The 27,182-nt window shown below is 42.1% G+C and overlaps 1 protein-coding gene across 1 annotated transcript in view; it reads left to right on the top strand.

The window, feature by feature from the left end:
- TLN2 (talin 2) overlaps positions 1-27,182 on the top strand; it is a 438,961-nt gene that overhangs the window by 164,329 nt on the left and 247,450 nt on the right. The window contains exon 3 of the mRNA XM_019441905.2: positions 13,846-13,923. The gene's annotated coding sequence lies outside the window, so the exon portion shown is untranslated. The remainder of the gene's footprint in view (positions 1-13,845; positions 13,924-27,182) is intronic.

The following is a 27,182-nucleotide window of genomic DNA, read 5'->3' as shown; positions in this document are numbered from 1 at the left end:
TGTGTGTGTGTGTGTGTGTGTGTGTGTGTGTGTGTGTGTGTAAAGAAGAAATAGGGCGTCGTAATGGTAAATGTACAAATATGACCGTGTTACAAATCCCCATCCTTAACTATGTCATGGAAATTGTTCTGTTTTACTGAATGTCTCCTAAGTGGTAGTTTTTCTCCCTTTTCCCCATGTGTTTGTTACCTTATCCCCTACTCTTACACATGTAGAATGAGGTGACTAGAAAATTGGGAATTCTGATGAGTTGGTTTAGTGTTTCTGAAAGGAAGGATTAGTTACTCAATTTATAATTGTTGTTTTGGGCTGGGCTACTTCAGTAAAACTCAATAAAAATGAAATATTTGGAAAAACCTATGAAATATAAGCACTTTTTATTACATTCAGCCAACATAAATTGTTAAATTGCTATAAAAGTTTCCAAATGTTTACTCTTCATTTCTGTACTTACTACAGACCAGCCACACACTGGTGGTGGGCAGACCACCCTTTGGGTACCACTGGGCTAGATAATGGAAGTTTTACTTAGTTCATCTATTTCCATGGAGTCATGGAAAAAAGAAGAGAGATCCAACTTACTCTGATCTCTGCTGACCACAAGGAAAACATAGTGGGAAACACCCTAGAGACCACTGTCCTTCAGGTCAGGAGGTCAGGTCAGAGGTCAGGCATGATGTTTGACTTTTCCTTTAAAAAAAAAAAATCAGTGTTCAATCTTCGGTTCAATCAGATGTTTATGATTGCATGCCCTGGAAACCAATAGAAAGCAGGTGAGTGGCTTTCCTCCTGGTTTGTGGAGAATGCCAGTACCCCTCCAGCCCGTCTTAGAGTAGATATGTGGGTTTGTATATTTTGTCAGCTGCATAGAGTGAAAATCTAATACCCAAGGTCATAACAGCCAGGAGAAATGTTACCATATTCTGATTATGAGATAAAAAATAGGGACTTGGAATTGCTTTTTAAATGTTTTGATTCTCAGTCTGAAGGGGTCTCTAGGATGATTGTGTGGTATTTTATGCTCAAGGTAGCTGTAATGGTCTTACTGGAACACTTAAATATTCAGATCTTCATGGGAATTCACAGGAACTGTTAGGGGAAATATACAAGATAATTAAAAATAAGTCCAAGTGAATTAAGTTTAGTTTTAGGGTTGTATTCAAATAACCCTAGTTATGCTGGGTTAACATGAAACATATTTGTGATGTCATGAAAAGGACTTAGAAACTAGAGAAGCACTGTACTAGAAAGGAGACTTAAAATTTTAAACTCTTGAATAGCCACATTTTTAAAAGGTGAAATTAAATTTAATATTTAATCCAGTACATTGGAAGTGTTAACATTTCAAAATATATAAAGCTTATTAATGAAGTATTTTACGTACTTGTGCTAAGTCTTCAAAATCTATGGAGTTGGCATTCATGGCATTCAGCAATAGGCATTAGGTACATTTCAACCGCTCTCCAGCCGCGTGTGGCCACTAGCTATGATAGGGGCAGTACAGATACAGAGAATCAAAGTCCATGGTGAGGCAGATGACTTGGACAATGCCCTGAGTAGTTTTCCATTTGAATTACAAGTTGGTCCAAAAGAATTTTTAAAGGATTTCGGTTGCCTTATAGGGGACATCATGGGACCCTTGGGGGAGTCATCCCATCCCCAGAGGCCTCTGGCCACCTGCATCAGTGACTTTTAGCATGTCAATTCTATAGGTTATCTTGCCCAAGGGTGGAGGCAGAGCATGAGGTTTCTTACTGATTCCGTAAGAACAGAGACAAGAGACTCCAGCAGGATTCTACTTTGTATTTCTTCTTATGTTGACAGATTGGGGAAGAAAAAGAATGGAAGGATTTTTTGTTTTTTGTTTTTTAAGTGTAAGGGTAATATGGAAGAAACTGGTTTCTAGAGAAGACTTTGCTACTAGAATATGTATTAATCCTTTTTCACAAAGAATTAAGTAAAGACTAAGTTACTCTGGTTAGCCAAGCCGGTGCCAGGAGTGACAGCAAAACATACAAGTAGAAAGTCCTAGTTGTGCCCCAGCAGATGATTTGGGAGCCTCAGAGCCCTCACATCCTGGTTTCCTCCTTGGGAGCAGAGATCTTTGGGCAGAGAGGGGCTGGGTGTCCTGCCCACAGTCACCCAGTCACCTCCCGCGTTGCTAGGAATCCTAACTCGGGCCTGCTGAATCTGTATTAGGTCATCTGTGTGCAACAGGGAACGAGGTGGCCATAACTTTGATGGGCATAAGTTTTAATTTTCATTTTTTCCAGGTGACAACAGCTTTATTCATTTTCTGCTTAAAAATACTAGTTTAATAAAACCATTAAATTGAAATGGTATGATATTTGGTATTTGCTTCAAAAGAATGTCCAGTGAGGGGGTGATTGACACAGGAAGGAAAGGGTCTGGGTGAGATGAGTGCCCGGCTGGGAGTTGGTAGCTGTGGAATCAGAGTGTTGGATACTTAGGGATTCATTATAATATTCTCGTTATTTCATGGGTGATTGAACTTTTTAGCAGGAAGTTTTAAGTATTTATATGGTACATGAAGTGGTAAAGAAAAGTTCTGAAATTCTATCCCTCAAAAATAACGGCCTTTAATTTGAAGACATATTTTAAAACCATATATGATAATTCCGAGTGGTAAAAATGCCCTGAAGGGTAAAGGATAGGTGTGAATTCTCATTTTCCATTTATTTATTTATTTATTTATTTATTTATTTATTTAAAAAAAATTTTTAATGTTTATTTTTGAGAGAGAGCGAGCAAGCAAGCGCAGGGGAGGTGCAGAGAGAGAGAGAGAGAGAGAGAGAGAATATGAGAGAATCCAAAGCAGGCTCCAGGCTCTGAGCTGTCATCACAAAGCCCGAGTTGGAGCTGTAGCTCATGGGCCACAAGATCATGATCTGAGCCGAAGTCAGACACTTAACCAACTGAGGCATCTATATGCCCCTGTTTATTTTTTTGAGAGAGGCCGAGTGTCAGCTACAGAGGGGCAGAGAGAGAGGAAGACACAGAATCCGAAGCAGGGTCCAGGCTCTGAGCTGTCAGCACAGAACCTGACACTGGGCTTGAACTCACAGACTGCAATATCATGACCTGAGCCTAAGTCGAATGCCTAACCAACTGAGCCACCCAGGCACCCCTGAAAGATTTTATTTTTAAGTAATCTCTGTACCCAATGTGGGGCTTGAACTTAAAACTCTGAGGTCAAGAGTCACATGCTTCTTGGACTGACACAGCCAGGTGCCCTTTGAGTGTTAATTCTTGTTCTTAGAGATATTATGCCAGTTAGAGAGCCAGGGGGTCACACACGGGAAGGAGAAGAAAGTCAGTTGATTGCAGGCATGTTTACCCCAGCCTTTGGCCCATGTGGTCCTTGGGTTGGCTTATGAGGGAGGCTCTTCTCTCTGCTTTTTGAATGGGAATGAAGTGAGGCCCAGGAGACCCACACTGCCCTTCTTCACTCAGCATGAGTGTAAAGGAACCAAGATGCCTCTGGCCCTGGGTGACCCAGCACCAGGCTCTGCACTGAGCTCTGGAGTATACCTTACCTTTCATAGTCCTAGAATCCTACAGAACCTGTATTAGACTGACTAGAAAATGATATAGTGAATTGCCAAATTACACAGAGAAATCTACGAGACCCTGGAAATTGAGAGTACGGCAAGAGTAGAGGCATCTCCAGGGGGAAGCAAGGCCCTTTGGAATGACAGATCGGGGACAAGAAGGAGACATGGCTAAGGAGAATTAGTTTTGGATATGTTCTGAGAAGAGGAGGAAGTTTAAATGACAAAACGATTTGCTTGGGGAAGCCGGGGGTGGGGGGGGGGTGTTTTGGTTTTGAACGAAATGTACCGTAACGAGTATATGAAGAATCATTGGCTAGATGAAAAAAGATAAGAGGGATTTAGTTGAAAAATACATCAGGTGACAATTTATGAAGACCCAAGTGCACATAGTAAGAGAGGTTGGGGCAGCAAAATTGCTTTTGAAAGATGAAGTTTGAGGGATACAATAGGTACTAATCAGAGCCAAGTGATGATAGATTCTTATTTATAAAAAAATAAGTGTCCCTGATTTTCACATTGTGTATACCTGAGTAGCTAATTTGTTCTTGATTAGCTAAACCGTCCTTCCAAATGACCCTATGTTCTTATTCGTGATCCTTTATGTTGCCTGGAGGCTGATGAAATTTCACAGTGCACCTTGATTCTTGCTGTTGCTTTTATGTTGTATGTTGGCTCACAGCACCCAAAACATCCGGGCTTTGAGAGCTGGAGGAATGAGCCGTTTTGCTTGTTCATGGGAGTTGAGCCTGTCTCCTAAGTAGGATGCCTACTCCTTCTGGCTGTAACCTTGGGATATTCTATTAGAGTTGATGGGTTTTCACTGTTGAGGAAAACCAGATGGCTTACCTCTGGAGGAAGTCACATTTTCCCTTTGAGTCCTTTAGTTGAGTTGTTCTAGTACAGAGGCAGTTCTTAAGGTGCTAATAGGGAGTAATCGCCCTCAAATTACAGGTTGAGGTGGCCCTGGGAATAACAGTAGGGAGGATACCACCTCTTGGGGCCTATTCTTGCAGGTTCCAACACTGCATGGGCAACCATGTTCAACCTCACTACTCCTGATACCTACAAGTGATGTATAGGTGGACGCCAGATTCTCTATCACTGTTACTAAGAATGTTATCAAGGTCCAACCCCCCCTTGTCTAACCCCAGATCTGTCCCTGGGCTCTTGCCACCAGTGGTGAGGACCCCTGTAGGGTTTTCTCTGGCTTTGGTGCCTGGTAGAAGGGGGGGGAGGGGGGCATATGGAGAACCAGTATCTCACTTTCCTTTGTTTTTAAAAATTTTTTTTAAATTTTAATTTCTTTTTTCATGGACTTTATTTTTTAGAGCACTAAGTTCACTGCAAGATTGAGCAGAAAGGATGCGGAATTTCCATATCCCCACTCTCCACACACATACGCAGCCTCTCCAACTACCAGCGTTCCTCACCAGTACATTTGTTAGAATCAAGGAACCTATGCTGCCCATCATAATCACCCAAATCCATACTTCACATTAGGGTTCACTGTTGCACAGTGAACATGTGCTGTACGTTCTGTGAACTCTGACAAATGCATAATGACATGTACCCACTATTCCGGTATCATACGGCATAGTTTCACTGCCCTACAAAATCTGTGCTCTGCCTGCTCATCCCTCCCTCTCCCCAGTCTCTAGCAACCACTGATCTTTTTGCTGTTTCCATAGTTCCACCTTTTCTGGAGTGTCCGGTGGTTGGAATTACATAGGATGAAGTCTTTTCACATTAGCTTTCCACTTAGTAATATGCGTTTAAGATTCTTGCAAGTCTTTTTCATGGCTTGATCACTCATTTCTTTTTAGTGCTAATGAATATTCCCCTGGATTGGTTGTACCTTCTTTTCACCCCACCTTTCTAAGGGGGCTTTTCACCCCACCTTTCTAAGAAATGCTTAGATAGTTGATGCTAACATTTGCCTATTCTTGTATATCTGGGTCCACTGTTGGTCTTCTGTGTTGCTTTGTGCTTTCTCCCAGCATCCAAGGTGGAGTGAGGGAGAAAACAGATTTGCTTTAGGGGTTAGGGATGGGATGATAGCTTGTAGAGGGGTATCTTTTCGTCCCATTCTCTGATCTCTAAACCTCATAAAGCCTTTGTTTGCTTTCGGGATGGGAAAGAAGGAATGAATGCTCAATTGTGTAGTTCCTTGATTGACATCAGGTCAAACAGCAGAGAAGTTTACTGAAAGGTCTGTGGCAGAAAACTAAGTTAACAGCCAATCCCTAGGACTAAGAATGGAAAAGGGGGCTTTAACTGGGACCTTGACTTTGAGGTACAGGGTTGGAGGGTGATCATAGAACAAGGCAGCCCCCTTTTTTTTTCTGTGCAGGTATGTCCACACACATACACACATGCGTGCAGAGGCATATACACGCTCATACCCCTGACCCCATCCTGACTCCGTTGCTGTACTCCAGCCTCTTGAAGCCCCTTACTGTAGTGTCTTACAGTTAATTTTTTTTCAGTGTCTTAGAGTTACTAATCATACAAGATACATTTGTTAATTCAGATATTTCAGTACTTAGTGTGTGTTAGGAACTGTGCTCCAGCTGAGGCAAGGACTAGGGGGGAAGCCACAATTATTGCCTCTAAGAGCTCACAGTCTAGTGGGGAATATATACACTAAAATAGATGATTGCAACATAGTATGGGAAGTGCAGAGAGAGATGTGGTTGATGAAGTCTCCCCAGAGTAGGTGGAACTTGATGGGCAGCTGGATGAGTAGGAGGGTGGGGAGGCCATTTTAAGCCTGGAGACTGGAGGTCGAAGGCCACTGCAGTGGAAGCAGCTCAGAGGGTGCAGGGTTCGAGAAGGAGCGCTGACTGCCAGGACAGTTGAGGTGGGAAGGGAGGAAGCAGGCCCTGGCGGTCCCTCTAGCCTGGGAGCTGAAGACACAACTCAAATGCTTCTCGCAGTCTTGGATTCTGGGGGTTTACTCTGGGGGTGGGGAAGAGCTGGCATGCAGGGGCCACCGGGCAGGACTGCTGCAATAGATGGGAACATACTCCAGCCAAGACTGGCAACTGCCAACAGGAACATCCTGGCCACGAACCGCTTGGTAGCAAAAATGGGAGTAGGGAAGGGTCTAATCAATTTAATTTTTGGAATGACCAAGGGGGAACTAGAGCAGTATTTCCCTGTTCTTTTCTTCTCTGTTTCTTAAAGAAAAAACAGAGTTGTTAGAAATTTTTCTAAAATGCCTTCCCCAGGGCCACCTAGGTGGCTCGGTCAGTTATATTGTCCGACTCTTGACTTGGGCACCGGTCACGATCTTGCAGTTTGAGTTCCAGGCCCATGTTGGGCTCCACAGTGCTGACAATGCAGAGCCTGCACGGGATTCTCTCTCTCCCTCTGGCTCTCTGCTCCTCCCCCGCTTGCACTCTCTTTCTCAAAATAAATAAATAGCACAATTTTGTCATAGTGAATTGAGTTTGGCAAAAACATTGAAGTTTTGATTTGTTCCCTTGAAGGTAGTGTAACATCTCAGGGTTATGTTAAACGTTACATTCAGAATCTTGAAATTAATAACATAGGATATTTCTTGATGTCTGTATTCCATGCTCACTTGGTTTTTTCAGCAAATTGGCGATGAAAGCTTTTTGGTGGGTGGTTGCAGACTTCTAAAAGATGAATGTGTTTGTTCTTCCTTCCCCCAAGGGAGACTCTCTTCATAGCTCTGATTAATTGGAAGTCCTAGTCATTTGAATGTTAGTTAATTGGGCTCATATTGAAAATAATTGCCTATAACAATATACTGAATGTGGTAGTCAAGAGACAAAAATTTCCTTCTAACCCAAAAGTCATAAGGAAAAATACATGTACAATGCATGTTTTGGCCAGTGAACAGTGAGTTAATGATACACTGACATAAGCTCGCTTACTTATTCTTTTCTTCATATAGTCCTGTATTGGTGGGGCGTCTTTGCACCCATCCTATTAAAGGGCCAGGGTATAGCCCTGAACCTAGTAGAGTCCCTGTTCCTATGAAGCCTGCATTCCAGTTGCTCATGTTACTAATTTAGTGTGATTCTCTGTGCCTTTAAAGTTTTGAAAAGAGGAACGGTGAATTATATAACAAGAAGGAATTCATGGCATCAGTCAAATTTTTCTGGTTGCGATAAACCTATAGTCTGAGTGAGGTCACTGTGTATAATTGTAGCACTTCTCTGGCCCTCATAGCGAACACGAGCTTCCCAGTCCTTTGCATTAACATTCTTTGCCCCATTAATTGATCTTTTCAGGGCATTGTGCTTAGTCATGCAATTGTGAATGTAGTAGAGCAGAGTAAGCCTTCAATAAACATTTGCATAAAAGTCTCATTATAACATTTTCCAAACTGTTGTGTGAGGCCCTTGTCCCAGGACCTAGACCACGGGAGTAAGGGAATCTGTGTACAAATAAGGTTGGAGCTACTCATTCACTATGAATATTTGCACATTAAAGTGTCTAAAATGTCCTGCATTGGAGAAACTCGGGTTGTTGAAACCAGCCTTTTACACATTTATGGAGAATCTTTTTTTTTTTTTTTTTTTTTTTTTTTTTTTTTGCTTGTAACATCCCTGACTTCCTAGTTTGCTGGAATTCTGGTTTGAGAGGAATACAAAGAGATTGCTGGAGCTTTTTTCTTTGCCCTGCACAGAGCAAGGTAGCTTATCATTTCTCCTCTCTGGAAACCTTGGGCATTGATGCTTTGAGCTTGTGCTTTGTTGGGTTTCTTTTGACCCCAGCACCCAGCCTCTAGCTGGGAAGTCAGCAGGGAGGGGGCCATGAAAACAGAACTGGACATTTCGCTTCGGAGTCGGATACCTTCTGACAGTGGAGCTGGACTGTAAACATGGAGCTGTACATAGACAGAAAAAGTTCTCGTGGTTTCAGAAAAAAGCAAGACAGATCCTTGGCAAGTGGTAGGTGTGTTAGGCAATGGGGAGAATTTTTGTTTTCAGAATTTGTCTTTACTCTGTCTCTTCCAGTCTGCATTTTAGGGCTCTGAAGAACTATCTGATTTATTTGCTTCTTGGATTTTGCTCCTGAGGAATTAGGAGTACATGTGTCCAATGTTAGTGATAAATGCAAGCTAAAAGTAGTACATTGGACTCCAGGATAACATGGGTAACATGGGCTGCTACTCCTGCCCCCAGCCAGAAATGGGAATGTAACTTTTGACTCTCCCCTCCCCCAAGTTGCATTGATAACATAGTCAATGAGTATGTAGTTTGTATGTTGTATGTATTACATACTCTTTACTTAAAGTAAGCTAGAGAAAATGTTAATATCCTAAGAGCAAATACACTTACAGTGCTGTATCTGTAAAAAAAAAAAAAAAAAAAAAAAAAATCCACATACATGTGGACCCACATAGTTCAAACCCATGTTGTTCAAGGGCCAACTGTATACTCTTCTCATCAGCTCAATTTAGATTTTCTCTGCTTTGGTTGGCGTTATGTTCTAAATAATGTTGGGCAGCAAAAACATTGAAGATATGTTGATATGGGCCCCTCTCCTGACTTTTATGCTCATATTGATGGTGTTAGGACAAAGCTTGAGTGTGTTATTACACTATTCCCTATTATTTATTTATTTATTTATTTATTTATTTATTTATTTTAAATGTTTATTTTTGACAGAGAGATAGCATGAGCGGGGGAGGGGCAGAGAGGGAGACACAGAATCAGAAGCAGGCTCCTGGCCCTGAGCTGTCCGCACAGAGCCCAATGCGGGGTTCGAACTCACAAACTGCGAGATCATGACCTAAGCTGAAGTCGGACACTCAACCAACTGAGCCACCCAGGCGCTCCACACTATTCCTTGTCTTTTAATGAAATGTTAGGACAGAGGTGTTGTTAGCCACTTCGGATCTGTACCATGTCATGAGATGTCAGTCACATGCCTTGTGAAGGCCCTTTGTGGCTTGAGACGTCCTTGCCTCCTCAGATCCTCTTCACCTTGGCCCCACATTCTCGTGCAAATGCTGCCAAGTAAAATGTGGAAAACAAATGTCCATCAAACCCTCATGGTGAAAAAGTACTTTGTATGGTCTCAGATTACTGAATATGTGTTTTGTTTCTTTAATGCTGTGAAGATGATAATCAGTAGTGGATGTACCATTTGGGGGCACTTTGCTTTAGACACTGAGTTAAGAACTGTATCTATACATTCTCAGTAGCAAATGGCCCGGGATACAAAAGCAGTTAAGTCCAGCCCTAAAGTGCCGAGGGTGGTGACAAGTCCATAGCGTTTGCTATCTTTTGGTCACCTCTACCTACGCCTGTCTCAAATTACTCAGAAAAGGTACCGCGTGGTACTCAAATTACTCAAAAAAGGGAGCTGCCAAATGACGTATCCGATGATGACCCAAAGAAGTCCATTTTAAGGCAGAGTTCTTTAATGTGCTTCTGGTACCTCTAAAATTAGTTTCTATTCATTTGTAAAGGTCTTATCCATGTTAAAGAGGAAGCGCTTTTGATAGGTAAGTGTCATGCATAGATATATACTATTCCAGAGTTCTTTTAGGGACCTTACTTCCTATGAGTAGGCAATAAACAATGAGTTTCTGCTCAAGGCTGCTCCCACCAAACTGAGCTCAAGTAAGACCATGTTAGACTCTTGAGCATTGTTGGTTGCTTTAGATACACTGTCTTCTATAATCCTCAAAACAGCTCTTGTGATGGGCATTATTACAGAGGAGGAAACTGAAGCACACAGAGGTTAAGACACATCGAGGCCAAATGACTAGTAAGTGATCCAGGGTCAGTCTATACTTTGCACCACCCTGCTGTTGTCTCCCCTAAGTGTATTGTGTTGTGTCTCAAATCCTGCCTCATGTGTCTCAGCTTCAGATGCGGACTTGCTTGGCTCCCTGTCCACCTGCCCCCAAGCATCCATTTAGAAAGATGCCCTTGTACCGGGGAGGGGTGAGAAGAGAGAGGCTGGTGCATGGCCCTGAGTGTCCTGTGTGTTTGTCTGACTTAGGCCCTGGAGACACACATACTTGGTTAGGTCTCATGATTACTCATTACTGAAATTGGATAGTGGTTCTTGTCCTTTGTCTACTTTCTAGGGACTTTTTTTTTTTTTTTTTTTTTTTTTTGAGAGGGAGCCTCCAGGAGATGGAAGGATTAATTAGATTTGTACTTTACATCCAACACACCTGTAAAGGGATTTTTATGTCTACAAGGGATTATAGCTTTTTAACCAGGTTTATAATTATGGTATTAGGAGGATTCATGCATTATATGGAACTTCTCAACCTTTAAAAATAGGGCAATGAGAAGAATAAATTTGTTTTCTGGAAATAAATTGAACATAATGGTCCCATTATGGGAAAACATTATGTTATAGTCTAAATAGAAAAAAAAAGGCTTTTCATAGATAAACATAATCCAATAAAAATAAATCAGTGAAGTGGTTAAAACATGAGAGTGGAGAATATTTTAACCATAGAAATGGCCCATCTGGACAAGTGTGTCCCATTTGTTTTTATTCTTATTCAGGTAGTCTTTTCATCAGCACTCTTACTAGTCAGGAATGAGTCTACCTGTCTCTTGAAATACTTTTGCCTTTGTTACACTAGCTTTGAGTCTCCTGCTTCAGTTACTTTGGCTGTAGTCATAACCATTACAAGACATTATATGTCCTAAATCTTCATTGATGTGATTACAGGGTTTACTGTTCTGTTTTCAAACGGAATGGGATGATGGAGAAGATGGAAAATAAAAAGCAGCACTGTATTATGTGGTACTCCTTTGGTCACAAGTAACAAACTGAATTGAGCTAGGTTAAGTAAAAAAGGGGGGTTTTAGAATAAGGATACAGGTGTGTCTTTGGAAACCCAAATGCAAGGACAGAGTGGCCCTGGGGAAGGGACAGGAGCTGGAGATGAGGAAGGGAACTCGTACCGATGTTCATTACAAGCTGTGTGTGATACAAATGTCAGTAAATTCAGAGGAAAGCTGATCGAAGGCACGTAGAAATCTATGTAGTGTAACACTTTACACTGGAGCCTGGAGTATAATAAGGCTTCATTGTATTCTTGGGAAAAATCCTGCTCATAAGAAATTCATACAGTATAAGAAGAAAAAATGCTCTAAAATCCTGATAATCAGTGGTGATCCTAACTATTTTGATAAACATCCTTCTAGATGAGTCTTAGGACATCTAGGAACACACACACACACACACACACACACACACACACACACAAATGGAATCATACTGTGCATGGTTGTTCACCTGTTTCATGTGGGTATCTTTTCATATCAATACATACAAACCTCAATCGTTATTTTCAGTGTCTGTATGGTTTATTTAACCTGCCTCCTATTTGTGAACCTTTAGGGCATTGACTTGTTTTCTCTGTTAATTACAGTGCTATATATATCCATCTTTCTGCTTACACAATTAACTACCCGTAAATTCTTAGGGGTAGCATTGCTGGATCAAAGAATATGTCATTTTACATGTGGACAAAATTATGTAAGTGGTGGACTACATCATGAACTATGTCTCTAACATTGGCTGTGGTCAGTCTTTAACATCTCTATCAATTTGATAGGTTAAAAAATCCTCCATTTTCTAAAGCTGTATGTTTTCATTGTTAGTGTAGTTGATTATCTTCTCCTATGTTTATTGCTATTATGATTCCTTTTTGAAAATGCTTATTTTGAGAGAGCATGTGCTGTTGCAGGAAGCCTGACATGGGGATAGATCTCACGAACTGTGAGATCATGACTTGAGCGGAAATCAAGAGTTAATTGTCTACTTAACCAACTGAGCCACCTAGGCGCCCTGTATTAGGATTCTTCTCTTAATGAAAGCTTATTAATCGTCTTTGTCCATTTTGACGGGACTATTTTCTTACTGCTTTATTTTTTTGCTTAATAAGGAAAGTAGCCTTTATATGTCTGCTGTATAAATATTGTACCTAGTTTCTTACTTTACTTTTTGATGAAAATACCACCTTTTGTTCTTTGTTTTTATTTTTGACACATTTTTGCCATTCACAAATTTGAAATTTTAAAAAACTCACCCAGCCAGATGTCTCACTCCTTTGTAGTTTCAGTTTTTGATGTCCTGTTTAGAAAGAGCTTTTCTGGGTGGCTCAGTCAGTTAAGCATCTGATTTGGGCTCAGGTCATTATCTCACAGTTGGTGAGTTCGAGCCCTGCCCTGGGTCAGGCTTTGTGAGTTCGAACCCCATGTCAGACTCTGTGCTGACAGTTCAGAGCCTGCTTCAGATTCTGTGTCTCCCTCTCTGTCTGCCCCTTCCCTGCTCACACGTCGTGTGTATGTGTATGTGTGTGTGTGTGTGTCTGTCTGTCTCTCTCTCAATAATATATGAACATTAAAATTTTTTAAAAGCTTTTCTGTCCCTGTGGTATAAAATTATTTGTTTATATATTCTTCTAGGACTCATGATTCTACCTGGAGTTTGGTTTTTTTATAAGCAGAGAGGTAGAGATCTAGATTTTTTCTTTCTCCCAAATAGCTAACCAACACCTTTTATTAATTAGTCTTACATAACTACCCAGGTATGATTACATGTACCTGGGTCTATTTCATATAAGTACTTGGTTCTTTAGTTGAATGTTTATCCTGTTTCAAGGATTCACATATATGTTCTTATTCAGATACCTGTTTGTTAACTGTGGCTATGAGCCATTTTGATTTGGACAGTCGATGATGGTGCTTCTCTGCTTCAGACTGGGTTCCCAGGGACTGGGGTGCTAAATGGTCAGTTGTGAATGGCTCCGAGAACCGGGAATAAGATGGGAACAGTTGAAGCAAGAAGGGACCACTTGATAGACACGTTCGAGGAGCTGAGTAGGAAAAGGGTGAATGAGACCAGAAGGGCTCCTGTAAGCTAATTTTTAAAAAGGAGAAAAGTGCCTGATTTTTGTTCTAAACACTGGTGGGGGCAAGTGGGTGGGGAGATGTATACATTTGGTCTTTGTTTAAATTCAAAACCATTAAGGATTTTTACCACAGGGAAGGGGAAGAATGAGTTTTTGCCTCTTTGCCAACAGTAACATAATTTTGGTCTTTGAAATAACTGTCTTGGGACCTCAATTCCCTGTTGGTAAAGAAAATTCCCAGCCCATGTGTTGGAGCGGAAATTCATTGTTTCCTGAGTTATTTCCTTTCATGCTTAGTATCGGGGGAAATGACCAAATGTATAGATGGAGAATTGTCCCCCCCCCCCCCAAACTGACATCTATAATATCACTTGATTCTGATGATTTCTACTGTTTTAGGTGTTGCTGCTGAAGGCTTCTCCGATGCTTTAGGATATCTTCAGGGAAATCAACTCTTTACATAAACTGAGAATTTCGGTGAGTCCTTTAAAAATATAGATCTTCTTTAAAAAACAAATGTTGGGGCACCTGGGTGGCTCAGTTGGTTGAGAGTCCAACTTCGGCTCAGGTCATGATCTCATGGTTCTTGGGTTCAAGCCCTGCCTCCGGCTCAGTGCTAACAGCTCAGAGCCTGGAGCCTGCTTCGGATTCTTTGTCTCTCCCTCTGCCCCTCTCCTGCTTGTACTTGGTCTCTCTCTCAAAAATAAACATTAAAAAAAAAAATTTAGGTGCTTAATTACTTTTCAGAGAGAGAGAGAGAGAGGCTCAGCGCTGAGCCTGATAAGGGGCTCGATCTCCTAAACCACGGGATCATGACTTGAGCTGAAATTGGGAGTTGGATGTTTAGCTGACTGAGCCACCCCGTGATCCCTAAAAAATATATCCTCTTATTGGGACCCTTGAGTGGCTCATTTGGTTAAACATCTGACTTAAGCTCAGGTCATGATCTCACGGTTCATGGGTTTGAGCCCTGCATCGAACTCTGTGCTGACAGAGCCTGCTTCAGATTCTCTGTTTTCCTCTCTTTCTGCACCTCCTCTGTGTGCGCGTGTTCTCTCTCTCTCTCAAAATTAAACATTTAAAAAAAAAGATTAAAAAAAGATGTATCTTCTTACCAATTAGCCACTCTCCTGCATTGATAAAACTTAGTGTGGAAACATTGTCACTTAGCCTGTCTCATTTGATATTTTCTGAGGCAGGCCTGTGTAGCTAGCTGTCTGGTCTTACTACTTACATTGCTGTTTGTTTTTTGCACCTCGTAGTTGGGTGGGGTGAGGATGGGAGCCTGCAAGAATGGATAAGTAGCTGTTTTTTAACCTTACGGCATGAATTCTCATTTATTCACACTTGTTTGCTTTATAAACGTTTGATTTTTGAAGTGTTTGATAAGGAATGTAGAAAATTCTAGTAGTCATTGCACTGTGAAACTGCTTGGTGGTTCTTGGAGCCTTCCAGGGATGGCACACAATTGCTCTAACATGAAATGAACTTGGGTTATAGATTATGGGTTTTGCACTCTGATTGTCCCAGATGGGGCTGCACAGTCCCAAGTTCCCTCAGCAGGGGCAAAAGGCAGGTCCTCGGTGTCCTTGGATTGACATTTGACAGGTTAAGAAGGATTGGCTGTGTCCCTCTTCTCAAAAACCGTATTGTGGCACATCAGGCTTACTGGTTCTGTTTCTGACCAGCTGCACAACTGGGGACAAGCTGATCTTTGCCAATTTTCGTATCTTCATCTGTAAAACGTGTAGGCTGGCCCCAATTAGTCGTTCCCACACTTTGAGATTTTGTGGAACAGGAAAAAAAAACTTCATGACCAATTTCTAGTATATATTTTTGGCTATGTATGTATAAAGTTGATCATTATTAAAGCTGGATGAGTGTGTGAGTCTTCACTATGCTTATATCCTATACTATTTTGCTTCAGAATTTTTCATCATTAAAGATTTGGAAAAAAAAAAAAAAACCTTCCCATCTAACATCTCATGAAAAAACAAATACTTTAATACTGAAAAAGTAGGAATGTCCTACGTTTGTCTTTAGATGGCATGCGCTTAGCATTTTCATACATGAAAATGTTCTTCTGATTGCACCTCTTTGTCATTTCCCTGCTGACCTGCGACTGTTAGCCATGAACTAGCCAGCACTTGGCTGAAGACTGGCATTTGGGAAATTTGGCATGCCTGACTGATGGCTAAGGGCTGTTCTGCCTCTAAAGCTGTCTCATTCCTTTGAAGCAGGATAGAACTGTACCGTAGTCCACAATAGCTCTTGCGAGAAGATGCCGTGGCAGTTAGCCTAGTTGAATTGAGAGGTGAGGTCAAACAGAAGAGAAGGGACCATTCCCTTGGGAAACCCAAATAAAAATGGCTGATTGACATGAGCATGCCATTGAGCTGTGAGCTATCTTGCAGTCAATGTAAACATAAATTTGACGGGATCTTAAGTTGTTGGATGAAAGGATACAGAATCCTCCTTTCTCACCATGGTGGGCAGCCCCCCGGCCAGGTAGTATCTGACAGATGAGTGTGCCCCTCCAGTGTGGGGACGCTGAGAGGCAGGAGTGCAGTGGGCTGAATGCCTGCCTGCAGGGAGACCAGTGCTTACAGTCTATGTGAGGAGCAGAGGACTGGGGAGGGGTGGAGGGCACGGCCCAGAGTTCTGCGCTGAGGGCAGTGGGATCACGTGTATAGGGGATAGGAAAGGGTAAGGGAGCTCTCCTGCTTAGGAACCATTTGGTTGTCCTGGTGTTGCGTGTTGTCCTTGGAGGACCTACAGGTCCTGTTTGGTTAAGGGGCTTGGGCCCAGAGGGCAGGAAGCACCTCAGACATAAGCCTTTCCCTGGGTTCCAGATCCGAGAGCAGTGAGCCAAGTGCTTTCTTAGGCCATGGCCTGTACAGAAGGGAAAACTGGGCTTTCCATTTACTTCTCCTTGGGGTGTATGGCTGTGACTGGGGGCAGGGTGGGTGGAGAACAGGGGCAATAATGGACTGAATCACTAGGAGAGGAAAATACTGTGGGGAAGGAGCAGTAATAACACCTATTTCAAGATGCCTACATAATCCTGGCTGCTTTTGAAAGCTCTGTGAAATCATACTGTGGCCAACATTGATAGGAACACAGTGGTTCAGTCCTTTGGAATTCCTCCCCTGGTGATTCCTTTAACATTCCTATTTTCTGGCAACTTAGATGAAATTTGACAGACTTACCTCGTTGTTTTCCCTTCTGTCAACCCTTCTCTTGGTTTACTGCCTGATTTGTATGTTTCATTTGGCTTGCTTTCTGAGGATATTTATTTTACTATCCTTTTTAGGAAAAAGCTATATCAAACAACAGCAACATTTGTCTTAAATGTATACGAATACGAGAAATTATCTGAAATCTTGACACTGCTGAAAGTGTCTAAAGTCATGAAGAAATGCTAGCAGAAGCTTTTATTTTGACGTAAACCAGAGAGGGGAGAATTGCTTTAAGGGATGTGGGCCAGGCTGAGGCTGAATACAATTTAATGAATGAAAAATAAAATCAATCAATCATGTTCTGAGTATTTCAGAAGGCCAAGCACTGCTGGGCGAGATCTTGTAGGGGTGAACGTTGAGAATTGGAGATAGCCATGCTTCACAGGAATAAACGTGTGCTCTTAACGGGTTATGTGCATGAGAGAGGAGAGAAATTGATAAAGTGTTTGGGGGGGCACATATGACAAATGACTTGTTTAACATTTTACTTAATGACTCGTGATGTATTCTGGATTTAAGAATAGATGTAATATTCTGAACTTATCTCCATTTTCCCTGCAGGCTTGTAAGAAAAATATTTAAAAACCAATTTTAAATGAAAAACACTGTTTCTGACTCTCTGGGAATCGTTAATTCCCAGTGCTATTTAGGGGAGGTCTTGAATCGGTAAAATTCAAAGCAGGATCTACATAGCTGTTTGTCATTATCAGTCCCTTAAAAGCTCTGACGTCAGGAAAGGTGAGTTCTGATGCTTATTTTTCCTCATTAAAAATGTAATCTGTTAGGCACTTTTGTCTTCCTGCCATCCTCCATTATTAGCTGGATTCTTTAGATTACTCTGCTGGTTGACTGGAGGCACTGCCACTTGCTTACCCCCCTGTGGGCTCCCTGAGTGGCTGGGAGTCCTAATTAGCATCATCCTAATTAGCATCACATCCTTGATCAGGGTTCCCTGTCATGTGTGAGGCTCCTCACTCTGCTGTCTGTGCTTAGTAAATGTTACAGAACAACAACAATTTCCAGATTGTGTTTCATTAAACTTAGGAATTCACGGGTATAATAGAATGTGCTGTTTCTGTATGCTTTTTGACTAATGAGGCTCATCACTTAATCTCTTTCAAGGTTAGCCCTGTGGAGAGCTCAAGATTTGAGCCTTTTCTAAGAATTGATCATCATTCCCGAACTTAACGGCTCTGGAATATTTGTGTCTGCGTTGAAATATTCTCCTATAGAACACAAACCTTTAAAACTCCCATAGTTTAGCTATGAAGTCCCATATTCTGAAGACCTAAAATGATCAACAAAGCCTTTCTGTTTATAACAAATCGGAATTGGACAGCTTTTCAGACCAGAAAATAACTAGTCTACTCGCAGAGTTTAAACATGACTTTAAGCATGCTGCAGGCCAGCTTAAGCGTGCTGCAGGGACTCAACACGGCACCGTGAAGCCTGCTGTAAGTTGAGAAAAAACCTACAGCTGTGATCTAAACATTAGTCTTCTAGAGGATCTTGCCTGTAATATAATGTTAGTCGAAGTAATGCATGCAAATGGCTAACAGTGGAAAACATTCCAGAACGGCTTGTAATGAAAGCAATAGGGTTTTACTTTACCTCTTCCTTCACTTAGTCTTGCTTTTCTCAGAAGCAACCACCTTTTTTTTTTTTCCCCCTGCAGATCATTTTTACTTTTGTGGCTTGGACATGTATAAATACTATGCTAGCAGCACCTTTTCTCACTTGATCAGTTTTAAGAGCTGTTGATGGTGTCTTGTTGTGATTGCTGATGAGCTCACTCTGACCATCCCCCTTCTCCCTTCCTCCCTGCAGCTGATTAACATTTTCAGTCCCATAGCTGTCTCCTCCCTGCCCCCTCAGCAACCTCCTCCATCCTTGTTCTGTCTCCTCCATAGGCTGTTTCTTGTTGACCTCCTCCCCCCACCATCATCTACCTCTCCATTTGGGGCAGCTGTACCTTTGAATTTCTAATGCTCCATGTTGGTGATATTTATATTCTCTCGTTTAGTACGGGCTTCCATGATTTACCTGTGACTTGATTCTGAATGTTAAATGCAAGAAGCGGCATTTACTCTGTTGGGATGAGGGTAGCAGCTGTTCCCATCACAGCCCAGTTACGTGGTGAGATTATAGTCCTTCCTCTCTGCGCCTGATGTCCCCATACCTTGGCACCTCCGTGGAGCATGTTTGAATGGATTCTCCCTTTTAGGTGGTAACAGCCATCTTGGGCACGGCCTCAAGTTTTCCTAGCTTCTCAATCTTCCCGTTCTTCCGAGGAACCTGCTTTCTGTTTGGAGGTCTTAGTCCCGTTGCCCCCCACCCTCCACCTTCAACCCAGGACCGTCTAAATTCTCAGGGTGTGCTGCCTACCCCTAAGCCAGTGCTGATGGCTTGGAAAAGCTAATCAGTGTTAATACTGTTGGAAAAATGGCTTCAGGCTCTGGTGTCTCAGAAGAGGTAATCACCTTGGTCTTTAAAATTAGCCTTCATTTATTGAGGATCTGGTGTGTGAGGCACCTAGGCATTTGAGGCCTGGTGTCTGCAGAAATGCTCACACCAGCCCTTTGGAACAGAAAAATTACCATGGACACTGCTTCCATGAAGAAGTTGAGATCTAGATCAGAGACTCATCCAAGGCCTCCCCTGGGAAGTCCTTCTTAGATCCTGGGCTGGGTGGGGGGGGCATGGTGTCAGCTGTGGTTTCCTAGGTGAGAAAAGAACACTTTTTTCAACGGACCCTCCCCCCAGCCCGAGAAAATGGCTGCTGTTCTAAGGAAAACCAGCCCTGCTTAATTCCACCCTCATCCTTGTTGTGGGTATGCTGTGTGGCCAAGAATTCATTATGCAGAAGTCTGTGACTGGAAATGGCACTCTCCTTACCTACTCAGTGTTCCCTTTGTGAACTTGAAGCGAGACAGGGGCTTCCTACTCAACCCTGCTGGTAAATAGGGAAAAGGTGCTTTGTCAATGGTGTCGGTGGGTTTAGAGGGTTTTTTAGAGCCTGGAGTATACGTGTGGGAGTCTGGTACATTTGATCCTCTTAATGTATATTGTGTTTTGGTGGCTCTTTTAGAAGAGAGTTTGGGAAGACCATCACATTTACGTTTAACACTTTATTTTCTTATGAATGTGGCGGTCTGGGTAAATATTTCCGTTTACCTGTGTCTGGTGGATTACACTTATGGTCCTGACCAGGTGAATGGCAGGTGCCCAAAGCAGGCAGCTCCCTTACACAGCGTTGGGCTTCCTTTTCTCCAGCTGCTTGCTCTCCTCATGACGCAGACCCGGGTAAGGTGGAACGAGCAGTCTCTCCTCAAACCTGTCTTGAGTTGGTCGTCTGCTTTCTAGGCAAATAGCTCATGGATGAGTGGTTGGCGTTACTCTTTGTCACTCTGCTCAGTGAAGGCGGTAGTAGCATTAACATCTTCAGTCGAAGTGCAAAGAGTGCTTACTTTCCAAACCTCTAGACCTACTCAGTTTGTGTTCTCAAGTAAGTAGTGAATGAAAGGGAAGTCGGTTGAGCTGCACCTCATTTACATATGGGAGAGGTGTTTAGCCTTAGTGACGTCCAGTCTTAATGCACAGATAGGGGTCAATATTTACCTTGATGCAATGGTTACAGAAGTAATCTCTCCTGCTTTGAGACTTAGTAGTGATACTACTAAGTCCAAGGTGACCCTAGTAAGAACTTCTAATGATCCAATTCCGGCTGACTTTTTTTAATTTTTATATTTACTGACTGACTGTAAGGAGAGGATAGGGTGCTAAGCAGGTAGGGTTGTAATCTGGGTGAGACCTTTTTGGTTCCATTCTACAAAGATCACTAACCCTCACAGTTATATAGGTGACTTGACCTTTGTGTAAAAGTGACTTACTTGGACAGTTTAAATCTTGATCAAAATTTTATCCCATGGTTGGAAATGGAGCTTCTAGAAGAGTGGGACTGAACCCAACCCTTTAGCATGAGAAGGGAATAAGGGTTTTGTATTACCTTTGTATTACCTGATGCTAAATAGTCCCCAAATTAGTTACATATTCTTCCATTTATTTACCACTAAGTAGTGAAAACGATTCCATCTCCCCTGTAGGAGACCATTTGGCTCCAGGCATCGGGGTCATGCAGGATGCGTGGTTCATTTTGCCAGCCCTTTGGAAAGTTTGATGCAGGCCCCAGGACATGACCTGTGTGAAAGTGAGGCCTCGTCTCCTTGGTTGGCCACTGTTCTCAGACATTTGGATTCAGAGGAAGCATATTCAGTTTTCTGAACTAGGAAGGACAAATACAGATCAACACCGCACAGTATAACGACGTGGGTCTTGTTCTCTTGGGTCTCCACGCTCCACAGGTGCAGAGGCATCTGACCAATGAGCAGGAGGAGAGGAAGTTTGGAGGAAGGAGCTATATCTAAGGGGGTAGAGTAGGTTTCCAAGAGAAAGCAGCATTTATTTCTGAGTGAATTGGTTTCAGTTTTGCTCCTTCCAGCAGAACAGATGATAAGCCACAGTGGGTTAAGCAAGAGAGAAGGTGATGTTTTCTCACCTTGAATGAAGTCCCGAGATGGGTTGCTTAGGGCTGGCAGGGGCGTGGGCTCCTTGCAGGGTAAGTAAAATTTCACATCTTACTTGGAGGTAGACTTCTTAAAATTTTTTTTGAGGGTATGAAAAGTGAGGTAAACTTTTATTTTTAAAAAATCTTTTTCAATGTTTACTTATTTTTGAGAGACAGAGACAGAGTGCGAACAGGGGAGGGCCAGAGAGGGAGGGAGACACAGAATCTGAAGCAGGCTCCAGGCTTGGAACTGTCAGCACAGAGCCCAACGTGGGGCTCGAACTCCCAGACTGCGAGGTCATGACCTGAGCCGCAGTCAGATGCTTAACTGACTGAACCACCCAGTCACCTGGGGATAAACTTTTAAAACCAGTACTTAAAGCAAAAAACCCTCGGAGACAAAATTGCTCCTGAACATCCCATGGGAAGATGCCCCATGAGGGGCTGGTATTCTCTCTCCTGGTCAGTCCAACAGAGCAGGCTTTTCTCCGAGCTCTGGAAGAGCTTGCTGCTAAGTCATTGGTGCTTTTGTTTAAGGCCCATGCTGTAAACGGTAGAGCGGCTTGGGCATCCAGGTAGGACCCCAAGAGAAACCTAGTTCCCTGGGTTTTGCTCAATGTCTAGAAGTTCTTATGTCCCTTCCGTGGTCTTTCTAGGACTTGCTTGCTCTCTGAGTGGGAGTGGAATTGCCTGCCGGATTGATTATTTATACCTTTTCTTATGGAGGCTTTGAAACCCATGCAAAAGCGAAGAGAATTTTATAGTGAACTATATGTCCACCATCCTGGTTCAACAAGGATTAATCCTAGTCTTGTTTCATCTGTACCCTTCTTTCTTCCCACTCCTGGTTTTGAAACACCTCTTTGCTATTTTATTCTATCAGTATTTCAGTATATGTCTCTCCAAGGTAAGACTTAGACCACATCACACTAAAAACATAAAAATTACCAATATTTCCTTAATGTCAATAAATATCAAATTAATGTTTGACTTTTCTCAGTTGTCCCACGTCCTTTTTGTTTGTTTGTTTATTTGAATCAGGATCCAAACGGGGCTTCCATGTGGCAATTGACTGATGAAGGAGTCAGTCCAGATCAGAAGAAGATGAGAGACCCATCTCCCCCACCCCCCTGTGATTTGTTTGTTGAAGAAACTGGATTGTTTGTCCTTTAGAGTAGAAAGCCTGAGAATGATCTCCCTCCCCTATCGAGAGACATATGACAGTGTTGAGGGATATTTTTACTCGTCACATTGTAGGGAGGCTTACTGGCATCTAGTGGGTAGAGGCTTAGGATGTTGCTAAAATCCTATGGCACACAGGACAGCCCTCCACAGCAAAGGATTATCTGGCCTAAAATGTCAGTAGTGCTGAGGTGGAGAAACTAGGCTGTGGAATTTCCCATACTGTGGATTTCAATGATTTCTTCTCTCTGGTGCCGTTTAACCCTTTTCTCCGTTCCTTGTGTTTTTTTATGATTTGTTAAAGCTTAGGTTTTGGTCACTTTCAGATCCAGATGTTTGTTTCCGTCTTGTCAAGCCTACATCAAACGTAGGCTGTGTATTTTCATTAAATTCATAGTCACGAATGGACTCACTCTTTTGTGATGTTGGTGGTCATTGATCATTGCCTGTATCTTTTCGTTCATTAGTGATTGTGAAATAGTGATTGTCAGTTCTATCATTCCTTCCTTATTTATATATGAGAATAGTTAAAGAGAAGTTTCATGGCAATTGTTTGTTTACCTTGAGGTTCATAGAAGCAAGGATCAAGGCTTGATATTCCCTATATTTTCAAATACACTGGGTTCCCTGGTGGCATCCTCCAAAAGTGATCCCTGAAGTTTTATTTTTTGTTTTGTTGTTGTTGTTGTTGTTTTGGTGTAAATATAATTGATGCATTTCAATGTAATCTCCTTACTGATATTCAAATTGTGCCAGTTCTGGCCAGCAGAAACTAACTCAAGTTGCTGCCAAATCCTTTTGGACAAGATTTGAGGTTTTTTTCTTCTTCTTTAGTATCCTTTCTGGTGTGACACAGTGTCACAGGCTTGTCTTATGTGGTTCCTACTCCCGAGTTAGATCTGCCACTTTTCCAAGGAACTCTGGTTCCATTGAGTATTTAAAAGGCACAGAGTAGAAACTAAGAATGTTTATTCTCATTGGATGCGTCGTTGTTTCTGAATCTTTTCAGTGGACCAAACTAGGGAATACATGTGTATATATGTGTATTTGTGTTTGTTTATCTTATATATAAATGTAAAACCAATTATTTGTATGGATACTTCTAAGTAAAATTGAGGTATAGAGGGTTCTACTTGATCACTTTTGTATCTATGTTCTTTCTTCACCACCACCCCCCCCCCCCACCCAGGTCTCAGTGACCCCATATTTTTTCATTTGCTGTATCTCATGATATGTCATACACAACAGACTTGGTTGTAAAGATGTTTGGAATAGTTCTTACCTGTGTGATTGTGCCACCAGCTGTATATATAGTTAAGTTCATTGTTTGATTTCATTTCTGGTTTTGGGAGATTCCCTTTTCAATTGGATTTTGTGCAATATTGTCATGGTTTCCAAGTCTCATCTACAACATGAGGAGTATTCAGAGGGGTTTGGTTTTACCCCTCTTGCCTTGCCGTCCTGTTTCCTCCCTCCCCATATGTGGCATTTGAAAAAAATACGGTTTGTCTTTGCACTATCTTCTTTTTTATTTAAATTTATTTGGAGAAAGAGAAGACAGGGTGGGCAGAGAGAGAGGGAGAGAACCCCGAGCAGGCTCCGCACTGTCAGCCTGGAACCCAGTGTGGGGCTTGAACTCGCAAACTACAACATCATGACCTGAGCTGAAGTTGGACGCTTAGCCAACTGAGCCACCCAGCGCCCCTGCGCAATTTTTTTTATACTAGCAATTATGTGTGTGCTTTCATATTTACATATCCCTCCCTTTTTCAGTACACAATAGTATACTGTACATATTTTACCTACCTTTTTCGCTTAATTTATCCTGGCCCTTGTCCAGAGTAGTGCACAGAGATAATCCACACACATTTGCACAGCTGCCCAGTCCTGCACTGTGTGAGTTTGCTCTTACTTTCTCAGCCTGCCCTTTTGGTGGGCGTGTGTGGTTTTTCATCTTTCACTATTATGAATAGTGCTGTGTGGAATAGCCTCGGGCACCCTTAAAATTATTTTTCTTTTCCAACTTTATGGAAGTTAACTGTGTATATAATGTGACTCCTTTTATGAAGAGAGAGAAGGATGTCTGCAGGCTGGTGGGATGAAGCAAACTCTGGAACGAAACAGGGAAGTTAGGTTTGGGAGAAATAGAGAAGTGCTTTTGGGCGGAATAGACATTCTGTCTTCAAGTGGAAGAAATCAGGCTTAGGAAGCCTAGTGGAATCCAGGTTTTCACCACCAGTGTTGCCTGGCCAAAGTCATTCAGTGTTACGCTTCAGGGCAGGAGTTGGCTATCTTTTCCGGCAAAGAACCCAGACTGTAAATATTTTGAGCTGCCATCTCTGTTGCAGCTTCTCAAGTCGGTGTCGGAATACAAAAAGCAGCCATAGATAATTCATAAATAAATAAGCGTGGCTGTGTTCCAATCAAAGTAGAGTTGGGCGCTGAACTTTGGATTTCATACAGTTATCATGTGTTATGAAACAGGATTCTTTTGGATTTTTCTCCCCCAACCATTTAAAAATGCAAGAGTCATTCTTGGCTTGTTGCCCATAGTTTGCCAACCTCTGATCTGGGCATTTGGGAGCCGTAGAAAGTTCTTGAGCACAGGAAGGACCTCCTCAAAAGGATTATGGACATTGGATCAAAGAGGACTCCATCAGAGGGGAGGAGCCCAGGCTGTTCAGGAGGCTGGCTGTTGATGGTCTCCATGTGGATATAATTGGAAGGTGTCAGTGGGAGAGGGAATGGATTTCTTCTTTTTGTATTACCTGAGATGAGAGAATTAGTGAGAGGCATGGACCTCATTATATTGTTTGATTTATGTATAATAAATTTGCTTTATGTATAAAATTGGTACTCTTTAATCTTCCATCGGTTATATACAAAGAGAGAGCCATACTCCCCATTGTACATTGTGTGAGGGTGAGGGCAGAGTCATCTCATTCCTGCCTCTACTTCCCACCCTCACCCCATCAAGAAGCCCAATACTCAGCCCATTCACCAATGATCCTGTTGTGTCAGCTGCCTTGTACCTCTCGTTTTCCTGCGACATTTGCAGCTGACTGTTGAGAAAACAGTATTTTGTTTGTGGGAGGAAAATCAAAGACGATATAAATGAAAAAATGCATTTTCATATAATGGAAATTATTAGAGCAACTTTTAAAATGTCACTGCAGATTAATGCAGACAAGGAGGAGCTGAATATATTAGAAAGTAGGTCAAGTTACCTCATGTTTATGAATGAGGTGAATTACAGTGTGGGTTTAGGTTTATAAAATTGTGTGATACTATGGTTTATAGGAATTACCCTAGCCCAAATGATATTATGGCAAAGTATAATTAAAATAAATTGAGTTTGTTTCTTGATCCTTTGTGGCTCAGTATTTTATACCTAATATTTTATGAATTTAATAAACTAGAGAAAGTGATGAGCTTCTTGTTACTGCTCACATATCCTGTACTAGACACAGAATCTACTTGAGGGAGTTAAAGCTAAAGTAGATTTAATGCAGAGGATGAGTGCTTCCAGAATCCTTGGAAGGTGTGGAGGTGGAATTGGCTCTAGGTAAAGCCTCTAGGATACCCCCACACCCCCAGAACCATTTTCTCCTACCAGAACTAGGAAAACTGCCAAGGCTGTGGGAAGCTGTCGAATTAGGAACCCAGTATTTGAGATGCTGGCTCCTTCCCTGTGCCTTCTCTGCCAAGAGACCTTGTGTTTTGTGAATGCCCTAACACCCTGCCTCTTTCCCCAAGACTCAGTTCCAAACCAAAGTTGCCTGTGAGCCCATCTCATTCGTGGAGAGAGTGTGTCACATTGGACTCCAGAGCTGCAAAGGAAGCTGGGCAATATGCAGTGTTGGGCTGTCCAGCCTCTCCCTGCTTTGAGTGAGCCAATCCCCTGAATTGCCTCAGTCTTCATTTTCAGGAAATGCCACTTGAGAGATGCATGCTACCACAGGTAGGCCTTTGAGGGATGGTATGTCAGAATCTCCCTTCTTTGGACACACAGGATACATTTTGATAGACTTACAAATGAGGCTAATAAACGGTGTAATGTGTCACCTTGCCACTTGTGTGTTTAGTTAACCTGTATTAGTTAATAGTGTTACTGATAGCATAGAGAACTCGGTAAGGAAACATTTACCATTTCAAGAAAATCTTTTTTGGGGTTGGAATTATTGGAATACTAGGAATGGAACTCCTGTAGATTTATAGTAAAAACTTCAGGGATGGTGAAAACATATTTTCTCCACGAAGGATGGTAGGTCAAAATACCGTGTTGATCATTCATTACTTGTGCATTCGTTGTGCTAACCCAAGTGGAAGGACAATGGTAAGGCTTTTGTTCACCACGGTGTTGCCGTCTAACTTCCTCACTATCACATTCTTCTATGAGTGTTTACTTGGGTACCCCCTTTTTCATCTGGTTAGGAACAGTCATGCTCAAGGGAATGAGTAGATGGAGTACTTCAAAAAGGAGGTTGTTGATTTTGAAGTTGGGCAGACCTGGGTACAAATCTTAATTCCACCACCTACTAGAATTAAAAATATTGGCAAAACTTAGTTTTCTGTACCTATGTCTTCTGTTGAGAATGGAATTAATAATAATGTTCAGCACAAGCCTGCCATGGCCAATGTTCATGCTGGGCTGTGGCTGTCAGTGTGGAGGCATCCCTGTCACTGATTGGACTGCCCTCTGCCTTTTTCTTATCTCCTGATGAATTTTCCATGTGGTTATGCTGCTGCTG

Source organism: Panthera pardus, unplaced genomic scaffold (assembly GCF_024362965.1).
Source record: "Panthera pardus isolate Hobbes unplaced genomic scaffold, ASM2436296v1 HiC_scaffold_24, whole genome shotgun sequence".
Classification (NCBI taxonomy): domain Eukaryota; kingdom Metazoa; phylum Chordata; class Mammalia; order Carnivora; family Felidae; genus Panthera; species Panthera pardus.
Note: the sequence above shows the minus strand (reverse complement) of the source record. Positions and strands in the feature narration are given on the sequence as shown.